Raw genomic sequence first — 15,999 nt, 5'->3', positions numbered from 1 at the left:
GTTCAAGTCCATATGGATCAAGACTGTAAGCATAAAAGACAAAACTTTCAAACTTCTGGACAAAAGACAACTTTCATCACCTCAGTGTAGAGAAGGTTTTAAGCACAACACAAAAAAGCACTAAGAAAGATTAATCAAATGGGGCTATGTTAAGTGAAGCATTCCCGCACATAAAAAGAAGCCACAAAAAGTGAGAGCACAAGCTACAATTTATAAGAAAATCTAATTGTCAAAGGAGAAGCCTCTAGACATGTATTGATCAATACAGTCGCCATATGGCTGGTGAGCAACTGAAATGTGACTGGCACAGAATAAGATCTGTCATGAGTATAACATACACATTCAATTTCAAAGACTTCATTAATAATTTTATATTGATAATTTTAGGTACATTTGGATAAAGTTTAGCGACATAAAATAATGAATTATTAAAACCAGTTTTATCAGTTTCTTTTTACTTCTTTAATGTAGCTACCAGGAAATTTTAAATTATATGTGGCTTGCGTTATATTTCTGTTGGACAGTAAGGATCTAGAATATGTGAAGAGTTCCTATTAGTGAATAAAAAAGAATAAAACACAATATAAGAAAAAAGGAAAAAGTTCATGGAAAGGCTTTCTGCAGAAAAAGAAACATATATATCCAACATGAGAAGGTGCTCAAGCTTATGACCAGTTTAAACTATTTGCAAACTAACATTGTAATAAAATATCCTTTGTACCATCAGTTAGTAAACCATAATAAATCCAACAATATCCAATATTGGCAAGAGTATGAAGCAGTGGGAACTCTCACTCACTGCTGGTGGGAGTAAAAATTGGTATAGACACTTCAGGAAACAATTTGGCATTGGGTAGTAAAAACTGAACATATATACAAACTGTGAGCTGGCAAGCTCAGTCCTAGATATCTGCCTGAGAGAACTCTTGTACATGTATGACACAAGACATGCACAGCACTGCTGAAAACTGGAAATGACCCTGGTTTCCACCAACAATAGTGTGGGTAACCCAACTGTGGCATATTTATATGATGAAAAGCTATACAGAATGTTAAAAAAGAATGAACTGACGCTACACACAGCTCTACAATTTTAGAGCTATGTAAAGATATGTATCTAACAAAATGACTACATAAAATTCAGAGGTACTCCTTGCTGGGAGGGAGGGAGGCAGCAAGCCTGGGGAAGGATTTCAGAACAGAATCCCTGGGAACAGAATGCATGGGTCATGTTCTTGTTCTTAAACTGGGTGGTGGGTCCACAGGTGCTTGTATTTTTTTTAATTTATCTGCTTTTAAGTTCTGGGATACACGTGTAGGATGTGCAGGTTTGTTACATAGGTAAACGTTTTCTTCTAAATGAAACTGTAAATATAAATTGTAAATGCTTGTTTTAAAGTATGATATTTCACAATTTAAAGAGTTTAAAAAAGAAAAACAAAACTGTGTTGTATATTTGTGATACTACATTCCACCAGAAAAGTTGCCTTTCATTTGTCTTTTAATAATGACATCTCTCAGTGTTGGTCTGTCTTCTAGAACTGGGCTCTTTTTTCTCATATCCCATCAGATGAGATCTCCAGATTCATATATGACATCTACATATATACACATGCACAATATCAACAGCATACTTGGAAAAACAATACAAGGAGGCTTGCTGTTCTTGTGCCTTTACTCATCTCACTCACTTTCCCCTGAGGACAGCAGAGACCTAAGGGAAGCAGGGCCTCATTCCCATGTGGTCGCCGCGATTAGAAGCCCTGTGCAGTGTGTGGTGTGGAGGAGCTCAGCGTCTTGTCTTCACTCTCCAGCGTCCTCAGTCCAGTCCTCTTTGTCTTCCCTATTTGAGCTTTTCTGAGTTAATGAGCAGTAATTGGAGATGCCCTTGAAAAAGAATTGCAGCCTCTTGCCCGTAGTCTTAGAGAAGTACAAGAAAATAAAAGGGCACAGAGCTACTGACATATGCTTGGAGTGGCCAGGTTCCCATAGATGATTCTGTGGCTCTCAACCCATACTGAGGCAAGGCATCAGAAAAACAAGTTTAATCAACCTGATAACCGGACCTACATCCTGGGTCCAAACACAATTATATTTCTTTAAAAGAGATCAAACCATTCTAGAGGATATTTTCCCTAAGTTTTATTTATCCCTTCCCCTTAAAAATGCCAAATTGAATCCCCCAGTGGAAATGTTCTGAGTATGAAGTGTACTCATCTTTCATAGAAAATAAACCTATATTGATATTTGCGCTCTCATGTTCATTGCAGCATTATTCACAATAGCCAAGATATGGAAACAACCTAAGCGTCCATTGGCAGATGAATGGATAAATACGGTACATTTACACAATGGATATGATTCAGGCTTTGAAAAGGAGGAAAACCTGCCACATTTGCAACAAGGATGAACCTGGAGGACATTATGCTAAGTGAAATAAGCCAGGCACAGAAAGGCAAATACTGCCTGATCTTACTCATATGTAGAACCTAAAAAAATAAAATAAAAAGTAGAACTCATGGTAACAGAGTAGAATTGTGGTTACTAGGGACTAGAGTGAGAGGAAAGGGGAGATGTTGGTCAAGAAGTATAAACTTTCACTTACAAGTTCTAAGCTTGATGACTATAGTTAATAATAATGGATCGTATATTTGAAATTTGCTGAGAGATCTCAAATGTTCTAACCACACACACACAAATGGCAGCTATGAGAGGTAATAGATGTGTTAATTAGCTTGATTGTGGTAATTTCACAGTGTATATGTATATCAAAACATCACGTTAAACATCATAAATTATACCATTTTTATTTGCTAATAATATCTCGATAAAAGTGGAAAAAAAATAAGCCTGTATTAGTTCCGTGGGGTTTGTGTGTGTGTGTGTGTGTGTGTTTTTTTTTTTTTTTAAATTCTGGTACCTGCAGCACTTGTGAGCCATCTTTGTCTTAAAATTATTATTCACTCCACCTGAGGGCACCGGAGGGTTTTCCTGAGCAAAATTACTCTTAGCAAGCCGAGCTTGTGGGGTCTGCTAATCTCATCCATCCTAGGCAGCCGCTGCCACAAGACCCTGGGCTCTGTCTTCTCTGAGTGAGCCCCAACTCCAAGACATGATGAATCAATACACAAACCGTTATTCTCACCGTGGACCGGAACAATTACTAAAATCTATTTGCCAGTAAATGTGCCTTGTCTTGTAAATCATTGGGTCATTAACCTTAACAATTGCAGTGTGCCGTCTCTATCCAATTCAATTAAAGCACAGACCAAGGTAATACTTAAGAATGCATTTCAGGCAAAGGAATATACTATTATAGTATTATATCCTCGTAAATTAAACAATACATTTATTCCCCTTCTTGGAAAAGGAACACTGCCTGACAAGCACAGGACAGAGAAGAAACAAAGGCAATGATTCTAATTAATAACTCAAGAGGACTAGACAGGAGAAGAGAACAAAAATTTGAAGACAGAAGCAAGTGACCCACAGCCACCACTCCCTCCCTCCAGCACTGCTGCAGAATTTCTGGTTTGAGCACGTGGTGCACTCAGACCCTTAGTGGCTTGAGCTGTACCTTGTGAAATGGAGATGCCTGGATTGTACCACAGGGCAAAAACAGTCCACTGCTTATTCCCAGTCTGACATTACTGTAGCTAAAAAGTTTGATGCCCACAAGTAGAAAGCTCTAGGGTCCTGGCACTGATTCTCTGCAGTCAGGGAGGCGTCCCTCTATTTCACATACATTTTGAGAGCACGTCAAGGAAAGGTCCCCTTGGAGTGTCCCCTGTTTCCTTTGTTTCCTGTTTTAGGGGTAGGTACAGAGTAAGCAAGATAACACGAAAACAAGGAACGTGTCTCAAGATTATGTGTCTACTTGGTTTTCTGTGGGCAAAACTCTGTCATGAGATTAGATAATACAACCTGTATATTCCTGTTCTTCCCAAGGGGCTCAAAATGAAGCTGCTCTTCCAGCTTCTTCCTCCCAGAATTCCTCTCACCTAGGCCACTTTCTAACCAGCTACTAACCAGCACATTTTCATCCACAAGATGTATTCCTTACCTATTGGTATCATAACAAATGGCTACAAACTTAGTTTCTAAAAACACCACAAACATATTATCGCACAGTTCTATAGGGCAGAGGCACAACGCAGGTCTCGCTAGGCTAAAATCAACGTGTCAGCAGGGCTGTCTGCACTCATTTCTGGAGGCTCTAGAGGAGACCCATGTTCCCTTGCTCATTCACGTTGCTGGCAGAATTCAGTTCCTTATAATTTTAGGGCTGAACTCCTTGTTTCCTCGCTGTCAGCTGCAGCCTATTCCAGCTGCTAGAGGCCACCTGCACTTCTAAGCTCCTGGCCCCCAGTTCTGAAAACCAGCCACAGACAGCCGAGTCCCTCTCAAGCCCCCAATCTCTCCTGCCTCTCCTTACCTGACGGCCTCTCTCTAAATTTCGCCAGGGAAGATTTTCTGCCTTCAAGGTTTTATCTGATTAGACTGGGTCCACTTAGATTATCCAGGGTAATCTCCTCCACTTTCAGACCCATAACCTTAACCATAGCTGCAAAATGTCCTTTGCCCTGTAGGTAACATCGTCCTAGGTCCCAGGGTTTAGGGTATGGCATCTTTTTGGGGGGATCTGGGGAAAAGGGAGTGGAATTACCTAGCCTACCACATAAGAACAGTGCTCATACTAGGTGGGCTACTGCTAAAGATGGAAGAACTGGGGAAACCTGGCTGTCTCCTTCCTCTCCTTTCCTATCTCCTTCCCAACACTTCCATTCTCTACTTTGAGAACAAAGTTTGGCCACTCACCATATTCCCATTTTCAGAAAGACGGCCTGGTTGCAAGACTGCCCTCGTTGGCCTCTAAACGCAGCCTGGGTCTGCTTGGTTTTCTTTGAGCAAAACTTTTTTTCAACATCTACCCAGCGTCCCAAGCATTCGTCTACATATGGCTCACCTGGGGGAACACGTTTTCATTCAGAATCTGGTTCTGATGTCCTGCAGTTGGAAACTGAGTTCACCTGGTAGTCAACAAACTGGGTGAAGGCTGGGAAGCTCCATGCCACCTGGCACCCAGCAGGCTAGGAGCAATTCAGGTACGAGTGGTCCAAGAGGGACCTCGGACTTCAGCCTTAGCAAGTAAGCCTGGATCCAGAGGCTCTCCAGACCCCTCCTTCTTCATCCTTTGTGGCCACAAGAGACTCCTTCCTTCACAGCAGCCAGGCCTGTTGTTTCTAGCCCAACACTTCCCTGAGGAAGGCCTTAAGGCAAAGTTCTCGCTCAAGATGCCGTGATATATAGTCATGAACACCACTCTCTTTGGGGTCAGCCGAAGGTCGTGTGATCTTGGGCAATTTCCTCCTTGAGGCCGCAGTTTCTCATCTATCAGATGGGAGTAATAACAGTAATTACCCCGAAGGCTGTTACGAGGACTCCCAGAGATGCTTTCTGCGAGGCTCTGAGCACAGTCGTAAAGCTTAAGCCCAGGGCAGGTGAGCCATTTGGGGATCACTGGCATCATTATGATTCCATGTTTCCCCTCTGGCTCTGTGCCTTGGCAAGCAGGTTGGGCCCTCTAAATGCAGGTTCACTCTACCCAGTTAAAAGAAAAGGGGAAGACCTTTACCCATTTCAGGGGGTAAGATGGGAATTACATCAAGGCCCCGGTGGTTTGCTTCATTGCCAAAACCTGGGGAAACACAGCAGGCGAGATTATAGAATTTGTGGAAATAATATGTACGTTATGTTTACAGTATGAGTGGTTCTAGATCAAAGGTTAATACACTTTCTCTAAAGGGCCCAGTAGTAAATATTTTTGGCTTTGGGGAACGTACATTCTTTCTCATAACCTCCCAACTCTGCCGTTGTGATGGGAAAGCAGCCATAGATAATACCTCATTTAAGGTGTTTTCTTAAAATCTTATTTACAAAAGCAGGTGGCAGGCTGGATTTGGCCATGTGCCATAGTTCGCTAACCCCTCTTTTAAACCAGCATCTAGAAAATTCCAGTTTAGTTCTAGGGATAGAATTCCTATTCTGCCTCATCTTTCATTGTTTTTTGTTTGTTTTACTATCCTCACCATCCTAAAAAGCACATTTCTCTCTCTCTCTCTCTCTCTGTGTGTGTGTGTGTGTGTGTGTGTTTTGCTTTTGAGACGAAATCTCACTCTGTCACACAGGCTGGAGTGCAGTGGCATGATCTTGGCTCACTGCGACCTCTGCCTCCCAGGTTCAAGTGATTCTCCTGCCTCAGCCTCCCAAGTAGCTGGGACTACAGGTGCCTGCCACCAAGTCTGGCTAATTTTTTTGTATTTTTAGTAGAGACGGGGCTTCACCATGCTGACCAGGCTGGTCTCAAACTCCTGATCTCAAGTGATCCTTCCACCTCTGCCTCCCAAAGTGCTGGGATTACAAGAGTGAGCCACTGTGCACTGCCTAAAAGCACATTTCAATAAATGTTTGGCCAAGTGTGGTGGCTCACGCCTGTAATCCCAGCACTTTGGGAGGCTGAGGCATGTGGATCATTTGAGACCAGGAGTTCACGACCAGCCTTGCCAACATTGTGAATCCCTGTCTCTACTAAAAATACAAAAATTAGCCGGGTATGGTGGCACATCACTGTAGTCCCAGCTACTTGGGAGGCTGAGGCAGGAGAATTGCTTTAACCCAAGAGACAGAGGTTGCAGTGAGCCAAGATCATGCCACTGCACTCCCGCCTTGGGCAACAGAGCAAGATACTGTCTAAAATAAAATAAAATAATGTTTATATATATGGACATACATTGAAAATTTAAACTGAAATTCATGCAACTGCTTGGGGCACATTCTAAAACCCACAAAATAAGTTGATACTAAATGATTAGGTTTTTTTTCTTAAATAATAATTTTTCTTCGGAGGATTTTGAAAGCTATAGAGCTCTGTGATTTTAGACGTTACTTCTCTTTCAGTCACCTCATCAGTTAAATACAAGATTCTTGTGGTAGCTGTCTTGTGAGCATTAAAAGAAGTAAGCATACAAAGCGCTTAGCCCAGTGCCTGATGCATAATACACACAGGATCATCACCATCTTTATTGCCTGTTGCCATATAGAGACTATCTAGGGGATCAGGAGGGTTTATTACTTTTAATTAAACAAAATAAGTCAACATCCATAGAGAGAGCTCTGCCTGAGGAAACTGCCCAGGTTTACTCTGACTAGGAGAGTAGAGCTGGGGAATTCTGTGTTCTAAAAAATAGTGTCAAGTTAAAAGTGATTCAATAAGCCCATCATACGACTTACCAGTTGGAGGCCAATGGGTCTACCAATTGGGTTAGGCTTAATTAACATACTATCTATCTAAAAAGTTTTCATTGAATGCATTTGAGCCACAACCTCTCAGTAACCGCAGCTCACTTCTGCCTTGATAGAAAGGAGCTACACACTATTTTTATTTCTGGCTCTGAAGGCTTTTGAGCATCCGACCTTTGGCCTAAACTTTTGATGCTGGGTTTTACTATTACAACCCCAGCTTCTTATGTCATGATCTCATTGCCATCAATATATCTGGAGGAAGAGTCCTTACCTTTTCAAAAACGTATGTCTAGTTCCCAGAACAAATGTCATCGAAGGCTGCCAACAAACGATGTAATGAGACAGGTTAACTGCAAAATGAGATGTTTGCTTCCTTCCTTGCTGGCAGCTGCCAGACCTCATATATAAAAGCTGTTTGAGACTATTTACACACACACACAGGAAATTCTCATTTAGAAGCACTCCCTCATTTTGAGAATTACTGCTAACTTCCATTATTGAGGAACCAGGATTATTCGAGGACGTACAGGAGCTGATGAGAGAAATCTAGTCGCAAAGCATGAGGCTGCTGTATGTTGTGGGGTAACCTGACTTGGGGAATAGCTCTGATGAGAGCAGAAGGTTTTCTCTTCAATGATCAAGGTTAGACAAAAAAAGCAAATGGCAGAGGTCAGGCTGACTGAGGTTATGGAAGAATGTTCCTACGATAAGATTTGTTGTGCATTGCTCGTGAACCACAGTAAGGTTGGGCATGCGGCACAGGCAGCGGGAGGAGGCCCTGGCGGATCCTTGCTCGGGATCTCCTTGTAGCTTGACTTGGCCCTGATCTTCTAGTGTGTGAGTACTTAACAGGCATTGGTGTCCTGGAAGTCACAGAGCTAGCATCTGATGAATTCACTCCACTCAAACTGCAGAGTCAAGAGAATAGTAACATTGGGAATAACGTTCTTCATATGAGCAAGGAGTAATAAGTGACATTTTAACAACATAAATCAGATCATATCACTCTCTGCTCCAAAACCTCTAATGTCTTTTGTTCTACCTAAAGTAAAACCACACTCCCCTGAGGTCTGCAAAACCCTGCAGGACCTGGCTGGCCCTTCTCTGATGATTTTTCCAGTCTCATCTGTTTTGGTTTTTGTGTTTTTTGAGACAGAGTTTCACTCTCGTTGCCCAGGCAGTGGCGCAATCTCGGCTCACTGAAACCTCCGCCTCCCAGGCTCAAGTGATTCTCTTGCCTCAGCTCCCAAGTAACTGGGATTACGGGTATGCACCACCACACCTGGCTAATTTTGTATTTTTAGTAGAGGCAGGGTTTCCTTACATTGGCCAGGCTGGTCTCAAACTCCCGACCTCAGGTGATCCTCCTGCTTTGGTCTCCCAAAGTGCTGGGATTACAGGCATAAGCCACCACGCCCAGTTTTTTGTTTTTTTTTAATAACACAGCCTTATTGAGATACAATTCACATGCTATCCAATTCACCCATTTAAAGCATTTAATTCATTGATTTTAGTATGTACACAGAGTTATGGAATCACCATCACAATTAATTTTAATACATTTCTGTTACCCTAAAAGAAACCCTGTGCCTATCGGTATGCACTCCTCATTTCCTCAAATCTCACAGCCCTTGACTAATCTACTTTCTGTCTCTATAGACTTGCCTATTGCAGACATTTCATATAAATGGAATTATACATTAGTCTCTTGTGACTGGCTTCTTTCACTTAGTGTCATGTTTTCAAGGTTCAGCCATGTTTTAATACATATCAATACTTCATGATATTCTATGGTATGGATATACCATGTTTTGTCTCTCCATGCACAAGCTGATGGACATTTGGGTTGTTTCCCCCTGTTGGCAATTATTAACAATGCTGCTAGAAATGTTTGTGAACAAGTTTTTGTGTGGACATGTTTTCATTTCTCTGGAGTGTAACTAGAAGGGAAATTGCTGGGTCATATGGTAACTTTATGCTTAACTTTTTGAAGAAACTTCAGGCTGTTTTTCCAAAGTGGCTGCACCATTTTATACTCCCATCAGCAGTGTAGGAGGGTTACGATTTCTTCACGTTCTCACCTTCATTTTGCTTTTTGGTTATAACCATCCTATTTGGTGTGAAATGCCATGGCTTTGATTTCTATTTCCAATACCAAATGATATTGAGCATTTTTTAATGTTCTAATTGGCCATTTGTAAATCATCTTCCTTGGATAAACATCTAATCAGATCTTTTGCCCATATTTAAGTTGAATTATTTATCTTGTTATCATTAAGTAGTAAAAGTTCTTTATAAATTCTAAATACACATTCTTTACCAAATATATGATTTAAAAATGTCTCTTTCATTCTGTGGGCTGTCTTTTCAGTTTCTTGATAATAATATCCTTTGAGCATAAATATTTTTAATTTTTATGAAATCTAATTTCTCTATACAGATGCATATTGGAAGTCTCAGAGGGGAACAGATAAAGGGGAAGAAAGAATGTTTGAAGAATAATGGCTGAAAAATTCTCCAGGTTGATGAAAAACATGAATTTATTCATCCAAGATACTCAATGAACTCTAAGTAGGATAAAGTAGAAGAGATTCACACCACAAAGAAAGACAGGCAGAGAGTGATTAGCCACAGACACACAGAGAACATATGAAAATGGGGGCAGAGACTGGAGTGACAGGGCCACAAGCCAAGCAATGCCAAGAACCTCTGAGCAGCCACTGGAAGCTAGAAGAGGCCAGGAACAGATTCTCCCTCAGAGCCTCCAAGGAGCACACCCTGCTGACACCTTGATTTCAGACCTCTGGCCTCCAGAAGTGTATTAGTCCCTTCTCATGCTGCTATAAAGGACTGCCTGAGACTGGGTAATTTATAAAGGAAAGAGGTTTAATTGACTCACAGTTGAGTATAGCTGGGGAGGCCTCAGGAAACTTACAATCATGGCTGAAAGGGAAGCAAACACGTCCTTCTTCACATGGAGGCAGGAAGGAGAAGTGCTGAGTAAAAGGGGGAGAAGCCCCTCATAAAACCCTCGGATCTCATGAGAACTCACTCGCTATCATGAGAACAGCATGGAGGTAGCTGCCCCCATGATTCAATTACCTCCTACCGGATCCTTCCAGTGACACATGGGGATTAGGGAACTGCAATTCAAGATGAGATTTGGGTGGGAACACGGAGCCAAACCATATCAAGAAGCCGGTGAGAATAAACCTATGCTCCTTTAAGCCAAAGTTGTGGTAATTTGTTATTGTAACCCTAGGAAATATAGCATTCTCAGCTTTAACACCCACACATTCTTTTTCAAATAAAGTTAGTTCATCTGCAGAGAACTCCTGAGCTCTTTCCTTATGACCTGCCTCTCCTCTTGGGCAAACTTTCTGAGTCCTTTGCCCAGAGCTGGGGGCAGAGACAGTGGTCCACTTCTTCCGGAGCAGCACCTCGGCTTTATGAGAAGGGCATTGGACTGGGGTGGTGGCTTCTGGTCTTTTGGGCATGAAACTTCTCTCCTGGCATGGAACTTCTCCCCATAAGCAAGCTGGGTGAAAGGAAATCAGGCCCCAGTATTCTCAGGCTGCCACACTTGAAGTAGCAACTCTGTGCTATGAGTGGGGGATGGGTGGAGGAAGGGAGCTGGGGCATCTTGGCAATATTTGCCTAGAGGGTAGTCCCTGCAATACAGAGCTGAGGGGGGTCAGGGGGAAGGAAGGGGAGAGTAGGTCCTGGCTTAAGTGCCACCGACTCTTATTGTTCTTACCAGGATTTAATAGATTTTCTCAAATACCTCGTTATTTGCTGTGAATCCTTGGGACAATTTTCAGAGGATTTCAATGGTTGGTTTTTGTTCTTTATAATAATTTTCACCAATTATTACTATTTTGCCAGGGAGAGGGTCTATGGTGCTCCTCACACCACATTCTGGAAGTCAGCACCTGCTTCCCACCCTTATCTCAGGCCTCTCGGCTCCTCCTCCTCCCTGCTTATGGCTAAGGATCATACTTTCTAGGCTTATCACTGCCTCGGGATCTTTGCGCTGGCTGTTCCCTGAGCCTGGAGACTTCTTTTCCCTTGAAGTAGACACTGTTGGATGCTGACTCACATGCTTTTTCCAGCCTGATCCTTACAGGCAAAGTTTCTTCTCATGACTCAGGGGAAATCCTGATTAGTCTAGAGCAGGAGTCTGCAAACTGTGGCCCTAGGGACAAACCTGGCATATTACATTTTTAAATGCATTTTTTAAAATCCAAAAGAATAATATTTTGTGAATGAAAATGACATGAATTGCAAATTTTAGTGCCCATAAATAAAGCTTTATTGGAACACAACTATGTCTATTTATTTACTATTTGTCTCTGGCTGCTTTCACACTGCAACAGTAGAAATGAGTAGTGGTGCCACATGTATCTTTCTGTGTAAATACATTTTCAAAAATGAAACATGTAAAATCTCATCATAGATCAGCATTAATATATGAACAGTTGCAATGTATTTTTAATGATAGGAAAATAACTTTGACCCCCCAGTTAGATGAAAAGTTAGGGCTGGGCACAGTGGCTCTTGCCAGTAATCCCAGTACTTTGGGAGGCTGAGAGGGGCAGATCATCTAAAGTCAGGAGTTCAAGATAGGAGTTCAAGACCAGCCTTGCCAACATGGTGAGAGCCCATCTCTACTAAAAATACAAAAATTAGCCAGGTGTGGTGGCATGCACCTGTAATCCCAGCTACTCAGGAGGCTGAGGCATGAGAATCACTTGAACCCAGGAGGCAGACGTTGCAGTGAGCCAAGATCATGCCACTGGACTCCAGCCTGTGCGACAGAGTAAGATTTTGTCTCAAAAAAAAAAAAGATAAAATGTTAGAACACTTTTACCACCAATTAGGCAAAATTTTATTTTCCTAATTAAAAAAAAATGCTATTCCCTCCAAAAGAAACTCATTCTTCTTCTTAATAGGCCCACATTTAAAAAAATTATATTCAACTATTCTATTTTGAATTTCATCAATAAAAACTTTGTGGAGATCTATTTTCTTTCTTATTATTTAAGTATCTACATAATACCTTCAATCTTGCCTCTTGACCTGTGAAGTCTAAAATATTTCCTATCTAACAATCTACAGAAAAAGCTTGCCAATCATGGTGATTCTATTCTCTTGCTTGTGGTTTTAAAGGTGGGTGTTTGGCCCGGTTCTGACCAATGAGATGTGAGAGTCGATGTGCTCGACACTTCTGGAAATGCTCCCTTCTTCTTCTGGATCTTGTTTCAGATGGGATGTTGGCAACTATTGACAGCCATGAGGGAAGCCAGGCTGAGGCCCAGCTACAGGCTGCAGGGTGCCCTGCAGATGGGCAGGCAGAAAGATGGAAGAAACTGTTTCCTCGTGCTGTGGATGGGCCCTGAGTTAGACAACCCTAGAACCTTCCTACCTTGGGACTTCCTGTCATGTGAGACAATAAACGTCATTATCATTTAAATTATTTGAATCAAGAGTTTTCTGATGCTTATTGTCCAAAGCGTTGAAATCACCTCACAACATCTCATGGCTCCTTCTCATCATAGAGGGTCACGTAAATGTCCCCTCCTCAGAGAAGCTTCCCTGCTTCCACTAAGGAAATAGCCTGTGACACCCCCCCACCCCCTTAGTTACTCTCATTAGCATGTATCACTATCTGTAATTCTCTTACTAGGCAGTTTCCCCTTGCTCAAGCATAAGCTTCCTGAGATCAGGGCGTTGTCTCATGCACCTGTTACCCCAGGGCTTAGAACACAGTCTGACACCAAGTAACGCTTCATGGACATTGATGGAATAACAAAATACTACTAATATTTATCTGGCATTTAATCACATTATTTTATTATTAATATGAATATTTTATTAGAAAATTGAATTATTAGTAACTTATTATTAACCAAATATTAAAATTAATTATGAAGATTGCTAAAAGACATTAATATTTACTTCTAATAAATATGCATAGTGTTTATTATTCAAGCTAACATTTTTATGTTTGTTCAGGGCATGCCATACTCAGTGCCTGAGCTTATTATATATCCCTCAATTAACCCTTATAATTAATTATAATTATTAGTATTAGGTAGGTATTATTGTCATTACAGAATATTATCAAAGTTCATTTTCTTTTATGCAATCTATACTACCAGTACAAGCTATGGCAATACAATAATAATGATAATAACAATATATATACTTAAAGACCAGCAAACTTAAATTGGACTCATTGTTTTGCACCCGTGACCCTTCTAGTGGGCAACAGCACTGAACTGCAGTATTTTTGTCCCAGTCCTCAGCCTCGCCTCCCTGCAGGAGGAACGTCTAGCCAGAAGACGAGGAGGGAGCATGCTCCCCAGGGGGACATTTCAGACCCAATTTTCCTCTGCAGATGATGATGGTTATAGCATCTGGCTTCTGACTTGAGGCCTGCCCTTTCCTCCTGAAGGACACCCCGTGGTGACACACAGTAATTCTCCAGCTCCTCTCGGGGTCCTAGAGTTATGCAGAGAGGCTACAGTAAATCTCATGTTCTCTTTGATAACTTCTGTAAGAGCTGGCCAATTACCGTCTTCCCCAAGCCCGCTACTGGGATGCTGGTTGACTCCATTCCCACCCCCTCCCACCCCCGAGCCTCCCCACCCTTTCAGCCAAAAGTGTTATGTTCTGGTTTCCAGATGATCTCTGCTTTAAATTGAATAATTTTCTATAACACTATCTCCCTGTGCCAAATTCCTGCTGGTGTCTCGAAAAGGGCATACATGTAAGAAGTAATGAACATTCCTCTCAATAGCCTTTGTCATTCTTTTTTAAGTTTATTTATTTTATATATATATATATATATACACACACACATACACCTATATATATTTTTTTAAGATAGAGTCTCGCTCAGTCACCCAGGCTAGAGTGCAATGGTGTGATCTCAGCTCACTGAAACTTCTGCCTCCCCAGTTCAAGCAATTCTCATGTCTCAGCCTCCCGAGTAGCTGGGATTACAGGCATGCACCATGTCTGGCTAATTTTTGTATTTTTAGTAGAAATGGGGTTTTGCCATGTTGGCCAGGCTGGTCTCAAACTCCTGACCTCAGGTGATCTGCCCGACTCAGCCTCCCAAAGTGTTGGGATTACAGGCGTGAGCCACTGCCCCCGGCCCCTGCCTTCGTCATTCTAACAACAGATTTCATAGCAACGATGTTTATCTTATTTATAGTAAATTTGAAGGAAGTATTTGGGATGATCTAACCTAAAATATATACTTTGTGGGCTCTGCGGCATTCCCAAAATTTACTGCAGGCATTCCTGGAACTCTTCAAAGAGATGAGGGGAGGGGACTTATACTTTGATCCAAAGCTGTCCAATAGAATGCTCTGTGATAATGGAAGTGTTCTATACTTGTACTGAGCAGTAGAGTACCCACTAGCCATTTGTACCTATGAGCCATGTAGTGGCTGGTATGACTGAGGAAGCAGAATTTTAATTTAATTAAATTTTACAGCCACATATGGCTGGTGGCTATCACAGCGGACAGCACAGATCTGAGGATGCCGATTGATGACAGAGTTGCTTCACGATCACAGCTGTGCTCCTGGGAGCGAAGCAACAGCGAGGACACTTAATCATCTTCCTCTGCAACATCTAGAAACCAGCCAGTAGTTATTAATGATAAAAATAACAATACACTGTACACGAAGCTTTCATACCAGCTCACTTTAATCTTCACAAAAGTCCTCTTAGGTCCTATCACAAATTTAGAGACCAAACAGTCATACTGCTCGACCGAAGACACAGAGATCTTTGGCTCAAGGTCCTGTGTATGTTCTGCTATGCACTGCTTGGTTGTCTTCTAACTTTACACATATTCTATAAGCAAGATTCTTCCAGTTAAAGATCAGACAGCTGCCACCTAATCAGAAAGCAGGAAAAGTGTAGCTCAGCTTAGCTGCAAGGGCTCTGCTAGTGGGTAAGAGAAGAGAGGGTGAGAAGGGAGGGCAGATGAGATGTACAGAGCCTGGAGGACATGACGAGATGCAGACCACCACCACCGACCGTGCTGGGCGCTGGCCACGGGGCTTTGGATTCATCCCATTGTGTGAGGGCAGTATTATTTTCCCATTTTCCAAATGAGAAAAAGGAGTGCTCTGAGAGTTGACACTAAGTCTGCTAAGATTTGTTCAACTTGTGCAAGGGACAAGATTCTAGCTCATGTGTTTCCAGCACTCCAGACAGCCCCTACCCAAATGAATGGCCAAAGCCAGATCAAACCTAGAGCAAAAACAAAAAAGCAGTAGAGTTGAGGTCTTTGTCACGATGACCAGAGAAAGGCTAGTGCTGTCTATAATGCTCCTAAAATTCTCTAACTCACCCTCTTCTTGCAAGCTGAGGCCAGAGTTTCAGGACTCACATAAGTTAGTTTTTATTTATGTTCTGGGACAAGTGGTCCCAGGATGCTGGATGCATGGGGGAGAGACCAGCACAGCCTCCACGTGACTGATGGTTCAGAACTGCTCTACAGGAAATGATATTGCAGAGAAAGATGAGTCTGGTGTTTAAGACCTGGGATCATAGAGTCCCCAGACCAGAAGGATGACAATCTAGCCCATGCACACCTCCCACCCCCATGGGACTGTATCTAGACTAGAGGCCATTAACCTGTCCACCCTGAGATTACTGTCAGGGCCAAGGCTT

This window comes from Hylobates moloch, unplaced genomic scaffold (genome assembly GCF_009828535.3).
Source record: "Hylobates moloch isolate HMO894 unplaced genomic scaffold, HMol_V3 SCAFFOLD_4, whole genome shotgun sequence".
NCBI lineage: Eukaryota > Metazoa > Chordata > Mammalia > Primates > Hylobatidae > Hylobates > Hylobates moloch.
This window is presented reverse-complemented; position numbering follows the sequence as displayed.